Raw genomic sequence first — 6,000 nt, 5'->3', positions numbered from 1 at the left:
GGGTATCCCCCACCCCCATTGTGGGATTGTCTCTTTTCCAGAAATGTGTTGTGTTTTTTAAGGTTTTGTTTGTATATTAGCCATGCCCGCTCACTATAAGAAACTCACGTCACACTGAGGAGTACAACCTGAGCTCACAGAAAACGTCCAGGAGGTGCCAAAACCAGCACCCCCAGGAATGCTGACGGGGACCCCTTTCTACGTCCATCTTCGGAGAGTAGGCCAGGTAGATGGAACGAGAAAGGTTTCTGAGTAAAGGGCTCTTGTACAATACATGCTCTTCTGGGGAAAGTATTTGAATTTCACAGAAGGAAAGGAAGCCTACATGTAACCAAAGAAATGGCCGGACCGCAAATAATTGTGCTCCTTATGTTTCTAAATTATTTCCCTAAAAGGGAAGAAAAATACCAAGAGGCTGGATTCCTTTCTTGAAGCACATTTCCCTGTAGATGGCATCTCTCGACAGCCTGGGATTTAGGAGGAGGAAATGAGCTCACCCACTTCCTATCTCCTTCCCCTCCCAGAAGCTGTGACTTCTTATTTTTACATGGTCAAGGTTTGTGCTGTTTGCATCCTGTCCTGTAACCATCCTTCCCACCATTGTCTGGCGCAGTTCCGTGTGCACAGGGGTCCTCTGCTCCCTGCCAGCCCTTTCCAAATGGCCTTCCCAGTCCCGCTGCTGAGTTCGCTTTATTGTGGTGCTCCTCCTGCTGTCTGGACTTGGCCTTCGAGGAGTCCTTTCCCTGAGAGGGCTATGTTGGTTCAGGCTTCAAGCTTCAGGACTGGAGACCTGAGCTCCATAATGGGGATAGGGGACCATAACATTGGCTGATTTATGCGGGGGGGGGGGGGGACCGGCACAATTTCCCCGTTGGGGACGGCCACTACACTTTCCATTGTGACTCCATGTCGAAAACTAGGTCTTGAACTTAACACATGGCTGAAGTTTCAGACTCTGGAAATAAGGGAAATGATGGGTGGGTGGGGATGGTGAGAGTATTGGGTTCAAGGAAAGCACATGCCAGGCTTCAAGCCCAGGGGAACCTCCATGACCACGCTTCCCATCGCCACCCCCACCCCCATACTCTTCATCCCTTGGACAGCCGTGCCCTATCCTACCTTCACTTGGGAAAATTCAGCTTCTTCTTCAAGGCCTAGGACAAATGACATCTCTTCCATGCAGCCTTCTGTGAAGCTTGGATCATCATTTGGCAAAGATGCACTTCCCTCCACTCCCACTGTGGGAATAATATACCTCCAGCCCCCTTTGGTCAACAAGATGCTTGGAGACCAGGCCTGGTGCAAAGCCTTGACATGGACTTGATGGAACAGCATACCCACTACTTGGGCTGCTGTCATTGCCATGGGCATGGTTTCCCCCTGCACTGCCCACCAGGCATTGCCCACCAGGTCCAAAAGAATGAGACAAGGCAGACTTCAACCAAATCCCCGCCCAGGAGCCAATCGAGCTGCCCAGCTGAAGTTGGCAGGGCTGCCCCAGGCAATCTGCAGATGTGGGAGTCAGAAGTAAGAGCTCACAAGGCAAGCCACTGAACGATGGGGTCGTTTGTTACACAGCACTGTGGTGACAGCTGACCAGTTCACTTTTTCGGTCCATTTCCTCTTTGGGGCTTGAGTTGTACTTTGTCCCATAGATTCAATTTCTTAACCATAGGGCTGATTTTGTTGTAGCGTCTGCCTTCTGCCTCCCCTCCAGTCTACGAGAAACTTGAGGCAAGGACTGTGTCTTAACCAATACTGACAACCCAGTGCCCAACTAAATGGCACCCAACATGATCATTTCCCTCTGCACCCTCTCCAGGACAACTCAGTCTTAGTGTCTGCTTCTGTGACACATCTGCAAATTTGGACAAGAAGATTCAGAAGCCCCAAGCTTTGGTACCCACTGCGGGAGAGGGGAGGGGCGGGGACACTCGGAGCACAGCTGTCCTTCCTGGGAGCATTGGGACCACACAGCTTCTTTCACAGCTAAAGAAGGGAAACAGGGAGAAGATCTGGTAAGTTCGCATTAGAGGGGTGGGGACAGAGAGAATATAAACAAAGAGGCTTGGAGTCATAGAAATCATGGAAACCCAGTTTGCAAACATGCCCAGCTATCCAGGGGGCAGCGATGGAGGTCTGCCCCAGGAGACTGAGCACGGGTTCCAGAGTTCTGGGCTAGTGAGGGGCAGCTGCAGACCCAGTTTTCCAAGCTCTGCCCACCAGCATCTTGCTAGGATATTCTAGGTTCCAGCTAGCCTAGTTTCCTTAAAAGTTGTCATCCAAACCAGGACACTTTGTGAGAGTGAAAGGAGGCGCCGTTAGTGGCTGTGCCGGGACAAAGCCTTGATGTGGGCTTGGTGGCAGAGCATGCCCACTCCCTGGGCATAAACGGGGCCTGGCAAGCAGAGTTGTATGGTCAGCCTGTGCACGAGGAACAAGAACTACAGGCAGCATTGCTCTGGGGCCAAGTGCATGGGCTCTGGAATCAGAGACCTGGCTTCACACATGTCCCCACCCATCCTGGCTGCAGAGGCACTGGTGTCAGTCTCCCCAGCTGGGAAACAGGGATGGCGAGACCCACCTCACAGGCTTGTGCCTGCCCTGGTCAGCACTTCCTACCTGTTATCTGTCATGCTGGCTCAAATTCATTTTATTAAACTGGTCCTTTCTTCCTAGACTTCAGAAACACAACAGAAGGATTTGCTGAGAAGACCAAGCTCACGCTCTGAAGGGAGCACGGCCCAGAGTTTTCTCAGCGCACAGAGGGGTCCCAGCTGGGCCTCCCCACTCTCTCCCTGAGACGCTGGTGTGACTCGCCCATCTAGCCAGGGGGCGGGGGCCGCCCTCAGCTCTCTCCCGGTTCCAGAGCCCCAGCACTGACCTCAGAGGAGGCTTAGTCTTCGCCTGCTGGTCAGGCTGACCTGGTAAGCCCCAACTCTTCCTTGCCGGCTTCAGCAGAACCTTCTTTTCCGCTCCAGAGCCCTGCACCTGGCCCGCGCCGGCCTTCCTGAGCGCAGGGGAGCCCGGCAGGCTGGAGTCTGCACGGAACCCCCCACTTCTAGAAGCCAGGCCAGGCTGCCCAGGCCCTGGATCCACCAGGCCAGTCAGACGTCCTCTCCGGGGAATCTGAGGCTTGAGGTGGAGAGACAGAGTCTGGGTGTCACATTATGCCCTGGAGGGAAGGTCCCACCAAGGCCCCCAGTATCGTGCCTGGGTATGCAGCTGTCCCTCTGGTCTGCGCGCTGCCCCTCTCACCTCCTTGGGAGCGCCCTGGGGTGGAGAGTCAGAGACTGCCTTCCTGGGGAGCACTGTGGGGACCACTGCAGCATGGTCTGGTCCCCAGCCTGGGAGGCTGTCCCTGCCTTGCCTGACTGCCTTGGATCAGGCGGTGGTGGTGGGAGCTGCCCCGACACCTCCCTTCCTGCTCCAGGCTCTTCCTGGAGATAGCCCCCTGCCAGCCCAGCTCTGGGGAATTCCCAGTGTCGCACTGTCACACACCTCTCACATCTCTCCCCGCCTCCCTGGCAAGGCCTGGCAGGCACCAGCGGGCAGAATGCTAACGAGGGACACACAGCTGAGTTCCCCGCAGGCTTCCAGAAGTCTTCCCGGAGGAGGCCGAGGTGGAAGGCAGCGTTTCTGAAACAGACTGGACCCCCAAGACGTTTTTGGTGGGACCCCCTTGTGAGATGTTCAGTGGAACACGCTGAGGAAGGCCGGGAAGCAGGGAGGCACGGGCGAGGGCAGGCTGCATGGGAGTCTTAGGGACTTGGAAAAGATCCAAAAGGGGGGGAGGGGAAAGGATGAACCCGGAACCGATAAAGGGGCGCCTGGGGGGACTCAGTCAATTAAGCGTCTGACTCTTGATTTTGGCTCAGGTTGGGATCTTGGGGTCCTGGGATGGAGCCCTGTATAGCGCCGGGCGCTGGGCTTGGAGCCTGCTTGAGATTCTGCCCTTCCCCCCGGCCACACCCTTTCCCCCAGCCCCTCCCTCACGAGCTCGCGCACGCGCACTCTCGCGCGCGCGCTCTGAAAAACCAAACCAGAGAGAAAGAGCTAGAAGAGGACGAAAGGCAGTTGTGGCCGTACTTGTGGGCTCCCGCTCACGTTAGCGTGAGAGGTGCCTCTGACCCATGGGGAAAATGACTATGAATCTGATCACCAACTTTAAACAAGTGACTCTCCGAAAAGCCACACCCGACACTCGAACCCCGGGTGAAGAACAGCCCCACCCCCACTCCTGTGACACACTTGGGGGCCCCGGTCCTCAGGACCCCACGGACATGCGGACCAGCAGCCTCTGACCCAGAAGCTGATTTTTTTTTTTTTTTTTTTTCTCTTCTCCAGTGCAGAATGGTCTGCCCGGCCATCGAGTCTGTGTGAATGTATGCGTGGCTTATTAAGATTTTTTTGATAAAATGATCTTTATTTCCAGGTGATCTGATTCTAGGCCCGAAAACCTGGAGAACATTTAATATATGTATGTACATATTTTAGGGATGTTGACACACAAGAGAACATCAAATGGACGCCCACAGGAGCAGGAAGAGAACCCGGCGGACGGAGCACGGAAGCGAGCGCGTAGGCGGTGCGGGGGAGAGATGGCGTCAAGATGGCGGCTGAGAACCAGTTACGGCCCCTGCGCTCCCGCCCACCCTCTAAACGTGACTGAAAGTTTTTTGGGTTTTTTTTTTTTTTTGTATTTTATCTTTTCATTAGAGAGAGATAGATGATAATGACAGAGACAGCAGGAGCAAGCGCAAGCAAGGAGAAGTGGGAGAAGGAGGCTCCCAGCCGAGGGAGCCCAATGCGGGGCTCGAACCCAGGACGCCGGAATCATCATCCCCTGAGGCGAAGGCAGATGCTTAACCGACTGAGTCACCCAGGAGCCCAGAGAAGGTATGTGTTTCAAGCCTCTGTCATAGGACTAGAAACTGCAGACCGATATCCTTCCGTATCAGAGATGATGAGAAATACAGGGCAGTGGAAGGTAAAAATCTAGCCTGAAATGTTCAGGAAAAGACGCTAGGAAGAGAGGGAGCTAGCTCTCGGGGTGTGCCAGGAGCAGGGAGAGTAAGGTCCAGGCAGCTCACCAGGCGACAGGTGCCAGTGTGGGGAGGACTTGTTCGCAACCCCATCCAGGGCACTCAGCAGCTGGCGACAGATGCCTTTAAGGGACAGCAGGACAGCAAAGACCGAAGACAAACTGGGGGGAAGACAAACTGGGGGGACGGGTGGGAGGCAGGGCTCATTTCCTTTGTAAACAATGAGCCCTTTATCAGTAAGATAAAGGCCAACACCCAACTGAAAAACTGGGACCAAGATAGGATCAGGCAGTTCACAGGGAATGAAATATTGAGAACTGATACCCCTATGAGAAGGTCCTGGACCTCACTCATAATTAAAGAGATGCTAATTAAAATAGGGAGCTCCTGGTGGTTCACTCTTATTAAAGATTTGAAAAGACTGCTGAGCTCAGGGCTCGTGAGGGCGTGGGCAGACAGGCTGATGTGATGTAAATCTGCACGACCTTTCTGGAGGACAATTTGACATTGGCGAGCAAAGGGAAGGTAAGGGACTGAAAGAAAATATGATAAAATATATATATTTTACGTTCTTGGAGTGGGGAAACCCTACCTAAAGCAAGACACCAAAATCTAGAAAGTCTAAAGGGAAAAATGGACAGATTCAGCCTCAAAAATTTAAAACTTCTGTAGCACTAAAGACCACATCAAAGGTAAAATACAAAGTATAGACAACAGGTGCAACGTGCGTAATGACTCTAAAATACTGAAGGGCCCTTCATAATAAATACAGAGCTTTATGTTCCAATATACAAATGGTCGAAGGACAAGAACAGGCAACTCACAGGAGAATTCAAATGGCCGCTAGTTGAGAAGGGACATGTACGCTTACTAGGGATCAGAGAAATGCAGATTTAAAATTGGTAATATCTAGTGTTGGCAAAAGGAAAGGGGTGTTCTTGTATGCTGTGGTCAT

The 6,000-nt window shown here is 53.0% G+C and overlaps 2 long non-coding RNA genes across 4 annotated transcripts in view; one reads left to right on the top strand and one right to left on the bottom strand.

Moving 5' to 3' along the window:
- Positions 1–283: 283 nt before the first annotated feature.
- Positions 284–3,405, bottom strand: LOC309866437. Of its 2 annotated transcripts, XR_014312659.1 has the most exons (4): positions 3,259–3,405; positions 2,821–3,135; positions 1,120–1,989; positions 285–955 (listed from the first exon to the last, which is right to left on the bottom strand). It is a non-coding gene; the product is annotated as an uncharacterized lncRNA (long non-coding RNA). The 2 variants fall into 2 exon arrangements; XR_014312658.1 differs by having other exon boundaries at positions 284–955; positions 2,821–3,405.
- A 911-nt stretch (positions 3,406–4,316) lies between these two features.
- LOC309867393 overlaps positions 4,317–6,000 on the top strand; it is a 42,749-nt gene continuing 41,065 nt past the window's right edge. Inside the window, exon 1 of one of the 2 annotated variants that reach the window (XR_014313148.1) lies at positions 4,317–4,899. This is a non-coding gene — a long non-coding RNA (uncharacterized lncRNA). The remainder of the gene's footprint in view (positions 4,900–6,000) is intronic. The other variant, XR_014313149.1, reaches the window with a different exon arrangement.

The sequence above is a fragment of the Mustela nivalis genome, assembly GCF_964662115.1.
Source record: "Mustela nivalis genome assembly, chromosome: 6".
NCBI lineage: Eukaryota > Metazoa > Chordata > Mammalia > Carnivora > Mustelidae > Mustela > Mustela nivalis.
The sequence above is the reverse complement of the archived record's forward strand: the minus strand, read 5'-3'. Positions and strand labels throughout refer to the sequence as shown.